A 20442-nucleotide genomic window follows, 5' to 3' on the forward strand; every position below is an offset into this window, starting at 1 on the left:
GATAAGAGAAATCAAATCTTCAGCCATTTTGAGCATCTGTTTCTTAGGCATAGGGCCTTGAACAGGAGACTGAAGTGTAGTCTTTTTAGATTTAGGAGGAGTCTTCGACTTAGAAAACATTTTGACTGTGAGAGTCGTCGGTCTGAAAACGCCTTCAGAAACCGATGGCGTTTCAGAAGTACAGACGTCCTTAGAAGGTAAATTGTTGGAAGGGCCTGAAGTAAAAGGCTGCGTCGGCCTACCTAGTACATTCCGTCAAAATATCCGTAGCAGTCTCGGGTTCCAGAACTGCAGTAGTCAGGGGCTGCGTCGGAGCCTCACTGAGAACCGGAGACCAGATGAACCGAGGCCTCGGAATCTGGCTTAGGCCTGGGCTGTCGGTCCTTATCCCTGCGCTTTTTGTGCACGCTGGAAGTCGGTAGTTCCGACGGCATGTTATAGTTAAATTTTCTACCAAAATAGTGTCATGCGAAATCAAATCGTCTTTTAATGGTACGCTTATTAAACCTAGCACAAAATCGACATGAAGTGACGTCGTGATCAGGGCCTAGGCAAGGTATGCAGTAAGAATGAAAATCCTTATGAGGTATTTGCTTCCCACAAGAAATGCAATTAACTTTTTCTGACATCGGTCTGAGGCAAGAAAAGTTTCCCCAATGGGGTACTTAGCTTTATAGAAGACTTCGGTCTGAAATTCGAATTAGAAAATCTCAGGAGTCGGCCGACCGGCACTTGCGAACTGCTTCTGCTTCGGGCACCGCGCGGCAAGAAAGACTGAAGAAAATGGCGTCGGTTGCAATATAAGTACCCCTGGTGCACTGACGTCAGGGATGAGGCGACAGCAACTGACGTCGGACCAAGACTTTGGAAATCCGGCCGACTGCGGGACCGCCTGACGACAGGATAACCCAAGTGTGATGACTGCAGCAGGGTAACACGATGAACATCTACACGTTTTTCCCCATACCTATCAATAACATTCCCCATCCTTATTAGAAAGAGTATGATTGGAATCAACTAAGGGCTTAGCAGCAGCGGAGTCAATTAAGATTATATCTGCTGGGTCAAGTTTGGGAATAGTGTATAAACATTTAAAAGAATGGGGAACTTTATACATGCTATCTGCCTTTTTAGGTAGAATTGACTATCAGGAAAATTATAGGCAGTAAGATACATCGTCTAAAGCAGACAGATCAGGAGAAATGGGTGTAGGTTCTGGAAAATTCTTCTGTAACAACTCAAAGTATTTTCGAGGGACTGAGAAACCTCAGTGTTATCTCACTGATAACACTGGAATTTTCTAACAACAGTCTCAGAGAAAGAGAAACCCAACAGGGAAAATCAGAAAGGAAGCACTCTTCTGATTCTGAATCAGAAACACGAGGACAAAACCCTGAATCCATCCCTGCGTCTTCCTGTTCAGATTCAGATTCAGAATCTTGAATCTGTTCAGGAAAGAAGGCATCCCTCTTTCCTTTACCGGGAACTACTCTACAAGAAGGATCAACAGCCTGTTTCAAACCCTGAGCCAGTACCAGTAAGCTACTCTTATCCAAAGAAATTTGAAGAGAAGTAGATACAGGCTTGGCTTTCTGTTTCTTTATGAGGAAAATTAGGTCAGCTGTGTTACTAATGGCAGCCACTGCTTCCCAAAGGATGGGCACATCATTCAGACATAACAGGAAAACCTTCCCTGTTCCCTCACCCAGGAGTAACTCTCCCTTTCATAATGAGGGAACCCCAACGGCCACAGAGAAAGTAGTTGACCCCTGGTCCACAGTGGCTGTAGGTGCTGCACTAGAGGGGAACTGGGGTAAAAGATAAGTAGTCTGATGTACAACAAATGACCAACAGCAGAGTCACCCGCCTGTGTATGAGGGAAATTGCTGGCCTACTCTGGTGGCAAACTCTGGATGCTTAACTTTTTCTTTCGGTGGCTGGAAGAAGGGAGTGACAATCTATTCCATGGTCAATCCAGAAATTGTGGCTCTATCCTGTGGAAAATAGGCGACCATGCCAGTAAAACCCACAAAAGTTACTTTTTTGACAAGAAAACACAGTAAAAACAATTTCAAGCACTATGGCAGCAACACAACCTTAAAATAGAAAATAGCTTATCAGTTAGAGAACACTACTTTTAAACTGACAAAAACAATGAGTGCTCAATTTAAAAGTACATTACAGTCTCAAGACAATCCATTAAAACAGCACTCCTAGCTTTTAAATAACTTTCCAGAAGAAGAAAGTTATAAAGCATCACTAAAAAACTAAGAAAATGGAAGGCTTTCCCCAAAAGGAAGTTTATCTGCACAGCTAAGGAAAGTACAAGCCAACTGTTGATCCTCAAAAGCCTCACAGGACCGTACTCGGCAGTAAAGCTCTGAAAGGTTTCATGCACAAATTTGTCTTTTAGTCAGCTCAGCTAGAGCTGTTTGACAGTTTGGGCAAGTGGAAGATGCCTTGAAGCTTTGGAAGATGGCCAGCTGTTATATTCTTGGCAGGACATAAGCTAGGCTACTGCAGCAGTAATCAATATAAAGAACATCCCTGGCTCCCTCCCACACCTTCCCTTTGGCTGCTGATTGGACAACACTAATCAGAGAAATAGCAGCTAGAAGAAAGCGACTTCAGGACTTTCTTGCCTGTAGAAAAAATAAACCTCTGATCAGATATAAACACAAAAGCATTTGTATCCCCCCTCAAAACAATTATGTATAGAAAAGTAAAGGGGAGTGGCGGGATGGATACAACTACTGCTGCAATGTGGAATTCGAAAATCAACAGTTATGGTAAGTTCTAACACAACTGTACTTTATACTGCTGCAGTAGCCTTTGTCTATTTTATTGACTATCAAAGCTTATCCAATCTGGAAAAAAGAAGGATAAAGGTCCAGGAGCCAATGGAGAATGGCTCTTGCAAAGCTAGCTCTGGACCTGGAAAAGGAATCCAGTTTGTAATTCTTTGTTGCTGCCACTAGAATGTTTCTAGAATCCACCCTTTTCCTGCACACCATCATAGAGGATAAGGCTGTCATACAATGTGCCTTGGCACTGCCTGAATCCAGTTTGCCATAGTGGGAATAACAAAAAGCAAAATCTGAGGACAGCCATCTAGAAATAGTTTGCTTCAACACAGGTTGTCCTTTCTTAGTCTCATCAGAAGAAAAAAATTGCTAATCAGATTTTATAAAGGACTTAGTTCTGCCAAGGTAATATTCTGAGTCCCATCAGAAGAAAAAATAAATACGTAATCAGCTTTTTTAAGGACTTAGTTCTCTCAAGACAGTATCTGAGTTGCTTATGTATGTTTACACTATGTAGAATTTTTTTCTCCCTGGTTTTGAGGCTCTTGGTAAAACACTGCGAGACTGATGGCTTGATTAAAAGTATACTCTACACTGAGACTACTTTGGGCATAAATGAGGGATCTGTACTTAAAGTAATGCTATTTTTGTGAAATACAGGATAGGATTCATGCACCATGAGTGCTTGTAAATTTGATATTCTTCTTGCAGACGACACAGGAATAAGAACAGTTTTTGCCAAGCAATGAACTGTAAATCTCACATTACCAGGTTCAAATGGAGATATGATTACTTCTTCCAGCACAAAGTTAAGGTCCCAAGAAAAAGCCACCTTCTTTCTAGATGGTTTCATATGTAAAACCTCTTTCAAGAATTGCTCAATAAGAAACAAAGAAGAAAGGGGTGGAGTCATGGACAGACATGCTGAAATGGTTACAACATGAACCTTGTTAAGAGGAAAAAGACAGGCCAGAAGACAGCAGCTCACACAAACATTTGAGAGTCAGTGGTACATAATACCTATTAGCCCTTGCTTATTCGTTGGCCACCAACTAGAAAATTATTTCTACTTGTAGATAAAAGATTTCCTAAGTAGGAGGTTTTCTTGACTCCTTTAGTATCTGATGCACATTCTCATGTAGGAGGTGCATAAAAAGTATCAGAATTGGATCATCTTGGCAGTCAGTTACAGTAGTTTGAGACTGAGGAATACCAAATACACCTGGTCTTGTGTGAGCAGACCCAGTCTGTGGGAAAGTTTGCAGCAATTGCCCCTGGCCAATCAATAAGACTGCTGCTGCCTGGGCCTGAGGGGAGGTACTGCAAAGATCTTTGAAGAGTCCCTCTGAATCATGAGAATGCCGCTGTATATCAGTGGACAGGGTGGAAATGCATCTGTTCCCTCAGCCAACCTGTATATAGTCCTGGAATAGAATCTGGTTAGGTATCTGTTTTGAAAGGAGGCAAACAGATCTATTTGAGGTGCTTCCTACGACTGGATCAATCCCAGGAAAACCCTTTCATGTACTTTCCAATAGTGAGGCTCTGTCTTGGTCCTGCTTAGCTTGTCTGCTACTACATATTGCTCTGATGAGATACAAGATGCTTGGAGGGTCAAGAAATGCTAAAGAGCTACCTCCCAAGCTGGCACAGAGGGAAATACCTGGTGTCCCTCTACTAGATCAAGTACCACATCACTGTGGTGTTGTCTGTACTCACATGCAGAGGTCCCTGAAGTCCCAGATAAAAAAAGGATATTACAGTATGAATCACAGCTAGTATCCCTTTGATAGTGACATGCTTTGGCCTGTCTAACATGCCCTATATTCTGCACCTTTGTAATCACCTTAAAACTGCTCTCCAAGCAAAATTTGAAACATTTGTTGGTGCAGACTGTATTGGAACACAAGAAGGAAAAAAAGAAGACCTGAATTTTGAAATATGTGCCATCTCTGCCCATGCAGTTCCTTCTTGATAAGGGCCAACTCTGAAATTCCAGAGTTTGATAATGCTGGGTCACCAGAAACATATGATACTGAGGTAGAAATGGCTGCATGAGCAGACCGAAGGTGAGAAAACAAGAATTTGTTAGCTTGGGAAACTCTGCTAAGTCTAGCTGCCTTTTTAAAGACTGAGGACTGGGAATCAGGATTATTGCAGGCAGCATTAAAAACATGCTCCAAACCTAGCAAAACAGTATTAATAGCAGTAACATGTGGGACCTCCACTTGTAATAACTTACATTATCTCCTCATTTCAGGGGGACACTACCACTTGTTCTAAAAAATGCATAATTCATTTTGAAAACAGAAAAAGAAAACTCCTATAAGGGAAATGGGACATTTTTCCCCCCAAGAATCAGTCCTAAATTTGGGAATCCATAGGAGATGGAGCTCTGGTGTCTACTAATGTCAGACTCTTCTGACGGATTATCTATCACAATAGTATTCAGATAAGGATTTTTTTAATTCCAGGACCAAATGCATGCAATAAACTGCTGGCTAAGTTAAGTATATCATCTTTATGTACTTTAAGTGCATCCTTAAATGAACATTGTCCAACCTTTTTTTCTCCTAGATAAAGTATTCCTGGAAGAAGACAGACTGGAGGCTGGCTCTTCATCCTGGGAAAGATGTTTCTTTCCCTGGTTACCCTGAGAAAAATCTTCCAAAGCCCAAAAGAAAGATGGTTCACTCATGTCCTTATTGGACTCTAGAACAGCCTCAGAGGGCCTGTCTGTCCTCTGGTTCTTGATTTTCTTTTTAGGTACAGTGGGAGAAGAACCAGCAGGACCAGAGTGAGCATCCATCCAGACTCCCGACTGTCAGTAAGCAGTGCTGGAAAGAGCCCTTTGGAGGTAAGTTGTCACAAAGTGTTCATAAGCACCACGCATTCACTTGACTTCTCCAAACAGTCCCAAAACGAAGGTAAATGTACAAGCAGTAAATAAAATCCTTAACTGAACAGTAGGTCCTTTCCCAGCAGTGTCACTACTGAAAACAATCAAGTAAGTTGTCATGAAGTATACAAGCACTACAAACAATGTCCATAGTTTTAACACTCCCTTTAATTAAACCATGAAAGCCTACACTCAAAACAGTACACATTTAATACAAAAAATACCACCAGGAAAATAAATAAGCCTGTAAAGCTATGAAACAGTTCCTGACAGGAAACCACTGAGGTTTAAACAAATACTGAGCTTCTTAAAGAAAGAAATTGTCACTTTTAGTTGAAATTTAGAAATAATATTTTCTAATCTTATAAAGATTAATTAATTCTCTGTGGAAATGATCTCCAAAGGGACTAACTGCCAGAAATGAAGCTGAAGTCAGACTGCTGCTCCTGAGAAGCTCTTTAGTTGCTTCCTGTGAGACAGCAAATAAGTACTGAAGTGATGTCTTTCTGGCTGCTATTTATCTGATAAATGCTGGCCAATCAAAAGCCAGAGGGAAGGTGTGGGTGGGAGCCAGAGCTTTTGAAGCAGGCAGGTTGTTGCTTCCTAGGCAGGAAACAACCAAAATAAACAAAGGGTACAGCAACAGAGGGAATGATGAACAGCAAGGCTGTTTTTGGTAATATGTTACTAAATAACCATATGTAGTATATCTAGTGGGGACACAATTTCTGAAGTTTTCATTCAGTCATTTTCTGATATCTGTTTTGTCTGTTCAGGTTTACAAGGGAGCTGCAATATATCTTATTACTCAGTGGGTTAAAAGAGAGAGAGAGAGACAGAACCAGTTTTGGATATTACACCACACTGTTGGATGTTATTTCCTATATCTATCTCTCTATGTACACACACACACACACACCTCTCATTCTCTTATTAATGAGCTTCAGTGTACCTATTGTCAATCTTGAGACGTGGCTAAAAACCAGCACACCTAAGTAAAACTCATGTGGACAAAGGAAGGACATGTACACTCAGAAAAGAAGGCACCACAGCTAGAGACCTTGGAGATTTTTTTTTCCTTTTATATTTCAAGCTTTGATAGCTATAGTAAAGCATGTATGATGTAACAATGTGACCAGGCATTATCAACTTAAGCAAACGTGCGGTAGATCTTCTGTTGTTCTTTTTTTTTTTCCCCTACACGAGCAATTTCCCCCCACCTCCCCAAAAATGCTTCTAAAAATGGCAAGTGCAGGTAATATGAAAGTATTCCCTGGTCTGTTTAAAAATGGCTTTCCTGAAGAGCTCAACATGCTGAGAATTGATGACTGGACTACAGCAAAGTTACAGTATCATGTAAGTCATAGCAGGGAGGAAAAACAGGCTACTATTTAGTTGTGACATGATGGTGACAGGTTTCTGCAGAGTACTCGTGTTGAAAACTTCTGCAGAATTACATGCCTCCAGTAGGATATTCCTATATAATATCATTTGCTAGAAGAAGAAGCCTCAAAATGATAAGTTCTAATATGATTTGCTGACATAAAAGGGAAGGTAAATGCATCAACCTTACAAAGAAAATGACATAGTTAAGATACTGTCCTAGAGCTGCCTTGGAATATGAATCATTTTCTACTGCTTCTCATAATTAATGTTCAAACATATATGGAAAAAAACAGGATGTATATACAGTGGCACTCTTCTCTAATTAGATCAGTGGAATAAAATACATATACCTCATATGGCTCTAATAGAGCTACTACATTATACTGAACAATATAATGCTTATTTGGGAAATTCCAAGTGAAAAATGCTTGACAACAAAAGCAACCCCCCCCCACACACACACACACACACACACACACACACACACACACACACACACACACACACAGAGGATACATCAGTTATACTGCACAAATCAGTGCAAAAAAAGAAGAACATTACTACATTTCAAAAGACGGGCAGGTGAATTCAGACTACAGAGATTAAAAAAGCACAAATTTGCACTTAACCATGAATAGGTTCTAATGCCATTCCATGACAATAAGTACCCTTGCATTAATTTTTAGTTTCACAATATCCGCACCTAGTCTTCTTAGTACAGTGGTCATACAGTTTTCTAGACAAATGTGCGTAACACAAAACTAAACATGAAAAAATCTAATAAGCAATCCTCAATACAAACTACAGAATGCAAATAAATTTAAAAAATCGACTACATTTTGGATACTTCAGACTGAAAAACAATAAATGAAAACAAAGAATCTCACATGAGAGTTATGGCAAGTGAAGTAAGGAATATTAAGCAAGTGAGAAAATGACAAAAAAATTCAGTTAAGAAAGGAAAGCTATTATTAATAAGACTAACATTATGCATAGCCTTTCTAATGGACAATGATGTCAGTGAAATAATTCAACTGTTTTCAGAAGTATAAATCACAAGTGCTCACATCTGAATTTATGGTTTTGTGTTTGTATATCTATATATATATATATATATATATATATATATATATATAAAATATATATATGTGTGTGTGTGTGTATCTATCATTACATATGCTATATATACAAATACACAAACAGATAAAACAATATACATATATCATGCATAAAATGTGCACAAATCTCATTTTATTAAGTAAAATCATTGTTTTTTTCACTAAATACATGGATTTTACAACTGCATAACAGACGCATATTATACCATCATTGAAAACATGTTAAGACTTCTGCATGATTTTACTGCTCTTCGTACAGACTAGTACAGAAATTTTAACAACTGAGAATGCTCTCTAACTACCATAAGACATAAAGCAGAAGTAACCCTGCCAACTTGGCTTTAAATCAAAGATCTGTTTTTCAGACTGCCTCACTCCATTACTTTTTCCACAGTGACATGGGCAAGTGAATAAACATAATTTGCCTGAACACTAAAAGGACCCTTGATTATCTGCTATTGAGATTTCTTCTATAATCATACAAGATGAAAGCTTAACTCTGAGCCAAATTAAACACCTTAGCCTGAGCCAACCAACAATTTCCTGCAACTTTTCTTTATGATCTACGTTAGCTCTTTTTATCCAGTATATAAACAGGTACCACCAGGCTTATTATTGTCATTAAATTGATCAAAACTCAAATTGTTGATCACTAAAGTGCAGTACCAGGCTTTTCACATTGAAGACCAAGACTTCTGTAGCTTGGGGATTTCTCATTTCCTGGAGACGGTGCTATCACAGAGCTGCTATAGGTAAACAGATGTTTCTTTTAACAAGAATCTGGTCCAAAGCTTTGTGATTCTGACATTTTAGGATCAATCAGTCATAAAACCATCAGAACTTAATTAGGTAGCTTAATCACTTAGACCATACTGCACTCAATACACAAGTAACTCTATCGAGGATGACACACCATTTGGGAAGGGTAAAGATATCTAATCCTTACTGAGCCAGAAATGCAATGTGATATCCTTCATCGATTTGAGTTCTTATATATGGGCAATGCAAGGAGGGGCTTGCCTCATGAAAAAAAGCCAGTTCTTTGATGTGCATTTTGGTGCTTCCAGGAGATGGTTTTTGACAAGACTGCTTTCAGCAGTTTGAAAGACAATTTCTGCAAATGTTTTGGAAAGGTTATGGAGAGAAGGTGATTATGCATATTAATAACTTCCTAGCAGACTGACAGTATTACATTTTTATGCAAGGGAAGTATATCCAGTCAGACATGATTCATCTCTATGACTGAATCGTAAATGAAGTGCAGAAGGGGAACCCAACTGAACTGGCACATTCTGTCATCAACAAGGCCAGTAGATTTGTGTCCCAGTGAAGGCTGATGTGTAAACTGCACAGGTTACGAACAGAGCTTCTAGTAAAGTGAGTGTAAAACTTGCTAATGTACAGAACAAGTAACAATCAATAGTAAGGAGGAAAAAGTGGGAAATGTACAAAAAAACAATGCAATCCTTTTAGGATCAGTATCTGAACTTGTCATACTCAAAATTATTGTATCACACACCACTTTGAAATGCAAGAGAAGAATTAACCCTTCAGAAGATGATATCAAGACAGGAGCTGGGTGAAGGTCCAAGCTTCTCCAGCTACATATAGAAAGGACTGGTAGGTATAGAAGTGGCAAGTGGAATTCATTACAATAAATGAAAACTGGTGCATTCTGGAGGAGAAAGCACAAATAAAATAGAGGGGAAATAATGTTTGTGTAGTAAGTGAAGGAATATTTTTTTTTCTAAACTCGATGATGCTGAATAGTGTGGTGTACCAGTAGCAAAGATGCACATACTACTGGAATGCATAACCAGAGGGCAGAATCCAGAAATGATGAACCCTACTGATATCTTATCTATGACAGCATATCAGCTGTGACAGCCTTACAGAAAGGATATAAAATCTAGCAGGATTTTTAGTATCAAGTCATTCAGATGCTAAGAGGGTTCTAGAATCTGGAGTATAATAGAGATTAAAGAAACTGTACACACACACACACACACACACACACAGACACACACACACCTCAGAACAGACAACAGTAAGGTGTGGGATAGAGTCACTGTACTGCAACAGTAGACGGCATTTCAAGTAGGAACGGGAAGAAAGAACAGGACATAAACTGCAACACGGTTGCAGATGAACTCACACTGGAAGAATTGCTTTTTTTTGCATAAACAGTGGTTGAAATGCCCTATCACAGACTGCTGGAACAGACATATCAGGAAATGGCTTTAGGCAAGCCAGGAGCAGATGTTCAGAAGGCCTGATTTAAAAGGTGGAGCAGCTGAAGATTTGGATGGGCAAGACAGAAGGTCACCGGCTTCTGCTAGTGAACTTCATACTTTAACAAGCTACTTTTGTATGAATCACTTTATCGAAAGAAACAGAACTATAGCAAAATACAGCTACCATGAGGGAATTAACAATCAAAATGAAGTACTCTACTGTTAGAAACACTGACGGACACTAATAAATAGAATATAATAATAAACAGAATAAATAAAAAAATACAGCCAAAGATATTGTGCCCGTTTTATTTCTGTTCTTTTCTTTCTTTCTTTCTTTTTTTTTTTTTGTAAGGGTGGGGGATTTGTGGAGCAGCCTTCCTGAAGAAATGATATAGTCAAAAATAACAAGCAACTGAAAAGCTCATGCATCAGATATTAGGAAATTCATAAGTGAGGGAAAGTAAGCTGTTGGCAAACTATTTGCAAGGTCCACAATTTATGGAATAGGTGGGGAAATGCAGCCTTTGTGGGACAAGGAGTCATTCTCTGCCCTCAGAGATCAGGTTTCTACTTAGCAGCAGGCTGCACTCCTGACCTGTGTGAAAGATGTGTTTCATTGCTGTTTTAGAGAACAGACATCTGGAAGTGCTTACATGCTGAGTGACTGGTACAGCTTAAACTAAATTCATGCCTCCTCCTTCTCTCACTAAGTATGTTTGAAAGTCTCAAGGAACTCTAAGAAATAAACAATATTGAAAACACAGGCTCTACAATACATAAAAAGTGAATAAAAAGTATACTATTAAACAGTATGCAGTTTACGTTCATGAATATGAAAGAACAGTTTGTTTTTTGAATACAAACAATTTACAAAATGTCACAAGTCTTCAATATTAGAAAGCAATGTAACCCAGTGAGATAAGCTTATTTTATTAGGTGTGCCTTATTCTTGTAAACTTTTTCCTTACACTAACTTCAATGAAAATTACAGGAACTCTAAGTCATTACGCCGCCTGCTTTATGAGATTTATTGACCTTGTTGTCTCCTGCCGACTCCAGCTGGGGTAATTAACTTTATTAGCTCTGCACTGTGAAAGAGTATTACTCATCACCATGCATACACATTGCCTTTCATGAGTGTTGACTGGGAGGCACCTGAATCATCTCCCTAGCAGGAACTACATTACGCAGGCAATACTAAGACGAAAGAACTCTGTTACAAGAGGTAAGTACCTTATAACTGTTTCATAACAGCAACAGACAATGTCAAACCCTTGAGTCTGCATAACTATATCTCTCTGCAAGAGGCCATTCACATTTCAACAATTTACTAAATGTGAGTGATTATATGTGTCTGCCACAAACTAAGGTAAGATAGTGCCCCCAAATTTAGCAGAATACCATTAGGATTGGGGGAGCAGCTTAGTCAGCAAAGCATCACTCTCTCTCTCTCTCTTGGTACAGGGTAAAAAGAGCCTAAAGTCCCTAGCCACCACAATTTCTGAGCTTTGTCCAGATTTTTTGTGCTAAGAGTTGAGTGCTATGGTGAGAAGAGAGAACAGAATTTATATTCGCCCATTACTGGCTTTGTTGTTTGTGCAAGTTTTTTTTGCGCTAAAAGTTGAGATTTATGGTGAGTGAGAAGTGAGAGCTGAATTTGTATTCCCCCATTACTGGCTTTGTCCAGGTTTTTTGTGTTAAGAGGTTGAGAGTTATGGTTTGAAGTGAGAACTGAATTCACTAAATGATAGCCATTAAGTTCAGTCTTCCTATTTTTTAGGAAACTGCTGATTTGACATAGTGGTATGTTGCTCTGACTGTAGTGCACAACGTCCTGGGTTCACGACTTGCCAGTGAAATGCATGGTGGTAACACATTTTATTCTAGCAACTTTCCAAAATTATACAAGCAATGTTTAAAATGTGCACCTGGCAAGTCCCTAGCCACCACCACTTGTGAGCTTTGTCCAGTTTTTTTTGCTCTAAGAGTTGAGAAAAGTGAGAACTGAATTTGTATTCCCCCATTACTGGCTTTGTTTGTCCAGGTTTTTTGTGCTAAGAGGTTGAGAGCTATGGTAAGAAGTGAGAACTGAATTCACTAAATGATAGCCATTAAGTTTCAGTCTTCCTTTCTTCAGGACACTGCTGATGTGGTATAGTGGTATGTTGCTCTGACTGTAGTGCATAGGGTCCTGGGTTCAAGACTGCCAGTGACATGCATGGTGGTAACACAACATTTTATTCTAGCAACTTTCTAAAATTATACAAGCAATGTTTAAAATGTGTCCCTGTTTTTTTGCCTTTTGCCCCCCCCCAAAAAAAAAAATAAACTGAAATTGAAAATAAGAGCGAGAAGCTGTGCAAGATGCCTATGACTTATACTACTGCCATTCTATTTATAGCGTGGGTGTGGAAGTAGACTTTTATGATGGAAATGTTCTAAATTGGGCAGTTTTGTCATTATTGGTTCGTGCATTTTGTTTCACTGCCTATATTACAGCCAACTGGAAAATGTTCAAACAATAAATTTAAAATGCGCTCTAACAACTGTGCTCTATTATACAAGGAATATAACTTAAAGTCAGGAAGGTGGATACATGTATGTTTCTTGTTTTGTGTGCAAGGGGCCAATGATTTCAAAACAGCCCACAGGAAATCTTTATCCACCACTGGCCAGATGCATTTTCTTTGGATGTGGTGTGGGTTTCAATGCTATTTCAATGAATGTCAATTTCAAGGGCAGAGAAGTTTTAATGCCAAGTCTATTTTCATTGTGAGACAGTATTGCTTTGTTTAGCAGATGTCTGTTAGTATTTGTGCATTGTTGTGCTGCAAAATGTAAAAATAAAATTCTAATAATCATTGTAGAAGTAAAGCAGTATGCACATATTAGTGTTTATGATAAATGGGGCAAAATCGCCAGGTGATGGGACATTGGAATGGCTACAGGGGGACTCTGGTACCATATTTTTGTTGTCTGTTCTTTAGTTTGCGTTTGAAAGTTGGTATCCTACAATTCCATTGGAGTGGGTGCAGTTATGTAATTATGTATGAAAATTAGATGTTAATCAGCATACAGATTTGTACCTATTTTTCATGGGCCTTGTCCAGATTTTTGATGTTTCCAGGTTGAGAGGTATGAACCTCCTTAATGTTTGAAGAGCTATTTAGTATTCAGCAGCAGAAGTCAGAACTATAGGTAAATGCAGGTCAATCCTACAAGAGGGTCTAACACAACCAAATCACTGGTGTGAAAGCCACAGATTAAAAGTGATTATCCCTTCTTCATACTCTCAAGAAATGAACAACTGATTGGAAGTTCTGTAAGATTTTGTTCTATCAAGATACTACCTTGAGTTGTCTGACATCCACAGTATGAAGTATCACTTCTTTATTTTGGAGTTAAGGAAAGAACATAGAATGCTGGATATTTTGGCTTAAAGTAAACTCGGATACCACTTTAGGAATAAAAGGATTGGTTCTCAAGGAAACCCTGTCTCTGTGGAAAATGAGTTAAGGTTGACCCTCCATAAGAGGCTGAAATCAGATACTCTTCTTGCAGAGGTCAGAGCAATCAGCAAAACTGTTTTCCATGTTAAGAACCACAAGTCAGCCAGATAAGCTTGTTCAAGTGGAGCAAATGTTAGCATCTCTAATACAAAATTAAGATCCCAAGTAGAAGCCACTGGTTTTCTTTGTGTTTTTTTTGAATGTCTCTTATGCAAAACTCCTTTCAAAAGCATTTTATCATGGGAATACTTTGAAAGAGAGGGATCCAAGGGAAGACATGCATAAGTGGATGACAAATGAACCTTGACAGAGGAGTAAGACAGGCCATAGGAAAGTAACTCACACAAATATTGCCAAGTCAGAGAAGCACTAGCCCTGAATGGGTGCTGGGTATGTTGTTGGCACCAACTACAAAATTATATAGTTTTCTAGTAGTAGGATTGCTTGCCTTCATTAGTACCTGCTGCACATCCTCAGTAAACAGGTGCCTAAAAAAGTATTACTCTAGCATCCAGACAGTCATGTGAAGTTGTTTGGGACAGGGATTTATCAAACACCCCTGTTGTTGTGTGATTAATTCTGGTCTGTGAGGAAGCTTGTGGCAATTGCTCCTGGCCAATTCCAAAAGAAGGAAGAACCATTGTTGTCTGGTTCAGAAGGGAGTCACAACAATAATCTTTGGGGGGGGGGGTCCTCCTGAATCTTCAGAAGTATCCTAGATATCAGTGGAAAGAGTGAAAAAGCATACAGAAGCATTCCTGTCCAAGGAATGGGAAAGGCATCTGTCTTCCAGGCCTTTTTACATGGAGACCTGGAGCAGAATTTTGCCAGCCGATTGTTCAGGGAGGAGGCAAAGAGGTCTTCTTAAGAACCTCCCTACAGATGAATCAAATCTTGAAAGACCCCCTTATCTAGTTTCCATTCCCGAGGATCTGTCTTTGTCCTCCTCAGCTTGTCTGCCACACAATTTTGCTCTGATGGAATGCAGGATGCCTGTTGAGTGAGACTGTGCTGTGAAGCTACATCCCAAGCTAACATGGCTAGTTTGCAAAGGGGGTATGTCCTGATTCCCCCTTGCTTATTGATGTATCACACAACTGTGGTATTGTCTGTAACAACATGAAGAGGTCCAGGGAACCAAAGATGACTCATAGTGTTGCGTGCCCTGATCAGAGCAAACATCTCTTTTATATACATGTGCTTGCTTCTGCCCTTTGTGTCCCAAACACCTTGCACTTTTATCCCTCCTGAAACTGCTTCCCAAGCAAAGGCTGATGTGTCTGTGGTTACTGACTGTTTTGGAGCAGGGGGAGAAGGGGAGAGATCTCTCTTTTAACAAACCCCAGAAATGGGATTTGAAAAGTTAAAGGGTGTTGGTAGTGAGACCAATGAGACTTCAGATACCATCATATCTTTCTCGTGTGGAGTCTTACCACGGGTATCATGAGAATCATACATGCTATGAGACCCCAAATTCTGAAATATTCCATTCTGAGGTATTCCCTTGCAGTGACCAAAGTCTGAATGGAAAACTTCATTCAAGCAGACACCCCAGGGACACAATAATGTGTGACAGTCAAAAGCCTGCAAAAAAATATTTTTCAGCGCAGATAGTGTATAGACTGTTACCTTTGGATGTCACTCTAAGCTGCTAAAACATCTGTAAAACTGAACTTGCAGGCAGTACTACTAAAGGAAAAGGACACTACATGTATTAATGTACTTCAGGCTTGTTAAAGCTAATATATATTGATATGCATGGCTTTCTTATCCATAAGCAACTTTTTCAATTTCTCTTCTCCACTGCCTTACTGAGGTACTCACATTATATTAGAAAAAGCACTCATACTGCTGTTTAAAACTCCACTTACCTCCACTGTCACTATGCTCGGGCTCACTATGTTCCCCTACCCTGTCCCCAATTCCCACCCATCCCCATCCTTATCGAAATTTATACTACACATATCCCCTCTCCTTCCGCACTCCTATCCCCTCCTCTTCCTACCATCCTCACCAATCCCTGCTACTACCAAGATTATCCATTAACATTCACCCAAGCCCTTTACAATCTTATGTCCCATTACCGCTACACTTATTCTTCTCTGCTGCTCTTATTTAATTTACTCTTGTCTATTGTTCTAACATGTCAATCTGTACTTTTAGTTCTCCTTCTCCCCTTGCACAATATTCACTTATTCCTTCTTACTAAGTCCTTCTTCAATATTTCTCTGCCTTTCATAATACTAACCCAAAACGTAATACCAACAGGCCTTTTCTTCTACACATCACCCACTTAGTCTCCTCCTAATACTTCCTTTAATTCGCAATTTCACCTTACTACACCATGGTGTGCATGCCTCTATTATCTGGAATCTCCAGCAAACCAATGCCACTCATCGTTTTCCCCTTATCTTTCCCCATCTCCTTTAATATGTTTTCTTTTTCATTCAACTACAGTCTCTCCATAGTCCTTTGTATCTACTTTATTATCCTTATGCATCTTCACATCCCTATTATTCATTTACTGTCACCTTACTGCTTACCATGGTACTCTCTCGCTTTGTTCACACTCAGTCACACACTACCAGCCTATACTCAGGCAAAACACTCCTCCTTCATACCAATTTCCTCAAATTTATTTAATGACCAACCTATTCATCTTTTCAAATACAAAACTTCTGACCATTCAGTTCACTTGGATATAACCTGGAATAAATTCATATTATTTATAAAAATAACTAATCCCAATCCAATCTTCTCTAAAACCACTCTTTGTAGTGGCATTCATCCAAACCACCCTCCTCTACCCCTGACTCCTGCACATCCACAAAATTACTCCTTACCTCCAGTAATATCAAAGTTACAGACCTTCAAGCATGGTCTCACCAGATATTACTGTCATTACCAGGCCATGGCTAAAACCCCATATAAAAGAGTCTGAAATTCTACTCCTAGCTACAACATAATTCAATGCAACAGACTACACAAAAAGGGGGAGGTGTTGCAATTCTCACCTCTCAAAAGTAACATACCAACCCTCCAAAAAACAGAACAAACTCCTCGCTCTTCTCAGTGTAAATAAACATAAGAAGCAATGCATTTTTGCCCTATACACACCACTAGGTAATAATATTAGCTTATTAGAAGAAATTATTTGCTGGATAACTGCAATTACTACTATTGAAACCATTGTCCTTGGAGATGTTAATACTGATTAGTTATCTGTGACATCTAACACCCAACTAATAGCCTTAACTTGTGTGGGTTCAGACAGCTAATCTCTTCTTCTACTAGACTCAACAAATCAAATCCTAAAAGATCTATCCTTGACTAGATACTTGTCTCTGACCTCAGCAAGTACGCTGCCTCTGGGGTACTACTCGATTCCCTTAGTGACCATCACTTTATATTCACCAACAAAGAAATTGCCCACCAGATAAAAAACAACAGTGTAGAACTACCCAAAATCTTTCGAACTTTTACTGTGACTCACTCAATAACTTACTAAAATCCTTTAACTGGTCTATACACAAAACTCTACCCCTAGACAAAGCCATCAACAAATTCAACAATATATTTATGAACACTTTAAAAATCTTGCCCCTACCAGAAATAAGAGAGTAAAAACATACTCCCTGGCTGACTCATTCAATTAGAATTCTCATGCAAAAATATGACAAAGCATGGAAACAGCACAAAAATAAAACCCCTCAAACCTTACATCTACACAAAGAGTTGTATAACCTTACCAAGAAGCAAATTCACCTAGACAAAAAAATATACATATTATACAAACCCACAAGATAATTACAAAAAAAAAATCCAAAGAAATTCTGGAGATAATTAAGAAAATTCTTCAACCTGGCTCTCCTTCCTTACAAACCCACTATCCAGACATATCCCCTCAGAAATGGCTACCAAATTTAGCACTTTCTTAATTTCCACTGACATCATAGCCTCTCTTACGTTCAGCTCTTCCCAACCATTTAATCAACCTCAAAACTCTACAAGCCTCGACATCCCTGCCTTTAATCTCAAACCTATCTCCACATCAAATATTACTCCGCTACTAAAGAAACTGAAACCTTGTTCTCCTTCTGCTGATGATCTCCCTGCTGAGTACCTTAAGATCACTGTCTAGACATTATTGCATACCCAGTCTCAACTCTCATCAACAGATCTATTCAAGATTCCCATATCCCTGCCCTATGGGAAAAAATCTTTACTATTCTCCTCCATAAAGGAGGTAGCTCTTCTGAAAATTTGAACTTTGGGATAACTGTCATCCTGTACCCTCCTTTCTAAGATCCTGGAAAAGTATACTCAATAAGCAACTCTTTTAGTACATCTTACAAAATGATCTTCTAACTCCAACACAACATGGTTTCTGACCAAGCCATAGCACCACAACAGCTCTCCTCAACTTTTCTAACACGGTTAATAAGGCTAAAGACTGGGTAAAGTTGATCTCTTCTGCTTTTCTTGCTCTCCCAAAAGAATTTGACACTGTGTCATGACAAACATCTGACTCAAATGTCCTCTCTATGTCTTTCCAAACTAACCCTTCTATGGCTCTCTAACTACTTATCTGAAATATATCAATCTGTCAAATGGCTCTCTGCTCTCTTTCTCTTTCCTTCTCCTCATAGTTAAAATGGGTGTTCTTCAAGGCTCTATTCTTGGCCCACTGCTCTTTACCATTTTCATCAATAACCTAAATGCCTCCTCTCAGCAAGCTTGCTTTATTCACTATGCAGATGACTCAAGTCTCATCTGCTCATGTGACATCCCACTTCAAACAAAATCCATGGCACAAGATGCCTTCAAGCCAGTTGAACTATAGCTACATCAAAATCGACTAATCCCAAAAAGACTAAACTACTACTAGTTTTTCCAAAGTCCCATGTCAATGCTAAAAGTAACTTCCACATTACCTTTCTAAACAATACAGCTATAGAGGTAGTTACTGATGCTAAACTGTTTGGAGTCACTTTAGATGACAACTTAAAGTTTTTTCCTCACATACAAAATTGTATAAAAAAAACTCTCAGAAGCTATGTCTGCTACATAGAGCAATATAATTCCTTACTCCTCCTTGTAGAATCACCCTAGCTAACTCTTATCTTTTACTCTCTCTTCTGTAAGGCTCACCTGTTTGACTGACATCTAAATCTCTCTTAAATAACTGGAGCAATGCTACAATAAGACAGCTAGATTTGGAGTTAACCTGACACATACAGCTAATCACTGCTCTGCATTTCCTGCTCCCAACTGGTTAGAACTCCAACATCAACTAGCCTATACACAGCTTCTTCTAACCTATAAAATATTATACATCCCCTCTACCCTGCCCTTCTATCTCCTCAGTACTTCATCACGGTCTCAAAATCACCCTCCGCAATCTCAAGACAAATACCTGCTTGAAATCTATAAATCAAAAAAGTATTGGACAAAGTCTATACTCACACAACACAGATGAACTACCAAATTCTATCTCAAATTCAATCAGACCTATATCAAGCTTCCATGCATTTTAAGTCCTCTCTCAAAGAATTTCTCACTAACTCATGGCTATGCCCATTTACCTCTCCTGTATGACATACATCAAGAAATACTTTACATTCTTAGTAACCTTTCATCATACTATCTAACCCTTTCAACATTTGCCCTCTTTCTATTCTTAGGGGGACCTGTATCATCTTTTTTTTATTATTTCCCATCATGGTAGACTATGTTTCTAATACTTTTGTATACAGTGACTGTCGCATTTAATTTATTTTTTTTCTTTTATTATTACATCATTTATGTATCCCCATGCTTTATTGTATCCCATGTGTTCCACTGTCAAACTGTATGTATATGTGCTTTTTAATTACATCTATACTATTGTCTTATTTGAAGGTAACTCTGTGGAGCTTTTCTCCCTAGGCCTCTGCTGAAAATGGGTATTTATTAACTCTTGCACTTCCCTGGCAAACAATTGTAAAAAATGTCAATAAATCAATAAATAAATAAAGACTTTTGTTTGTTCTCTTGGAACTTATTATGTGATCCAGACACACACTACCTTAAAAAACGTCTGATGTCTGGATAAATAGGGATGCGATAATAAGCATATTTTAAATTTAGTGCTACCATGAAACTTAAATGATTAAGAAGGAGCAAAAGGTAAGTGTTATCATTTGAATTTAGGTACCATCACAAACTGGTTTAGGAAAGAAAGATCCATAACTGGTCTCCAAGTATGTTCCTTCTTGGCACCAAAAAATCCTTGAATAAAAAGCTTCCCCAAACTGGGAAGAGGGAACTGGTTCTATCATTTCCTGAGACGACATATGTTGAAAAACAAGGGGAAATAGAGGAGTCTGGTCTGGTGGATGAGGAATTACCCACTGGACAGGAGGAATTTCATACTACTGCCAGCTATAACCTCAACAAAAGGTCTTCAGAACCCATCTGTCTGAAACTATCTGTTGTCAAAGAGTGAAG

At 38.9% G+C, this 20442-nt stretch overlaps 1 protein-coding gene across 1 annotated transcript in view; it reads right to left on the reverse strand.

Annotated features, from left to right (window-relative positions):
* Positions 1 to 20442, reverse strand: part of EFL1 (elongation factor like GTPase 1) — a 1877823-nt gene that overhangs the window by 27305 nt on the left and 1830076 nt on the right. The window lies entirely within an intron of this gene.

The sequence above is a fragment of the Protopterus annectens genome, chromosome 7.part0, assembly GCF_019279795.1.
Source record: "Protopterus annectens isolate FY-2018-M chromosome 7.part0, PAN1.0, whole genome shotgun sequence".
Lineage (NCBI taxonomy): Eukaryota > Metazoa > Chordata > Ceratodontiformes > Protopteridae > Protopterus > Protopterus annectens.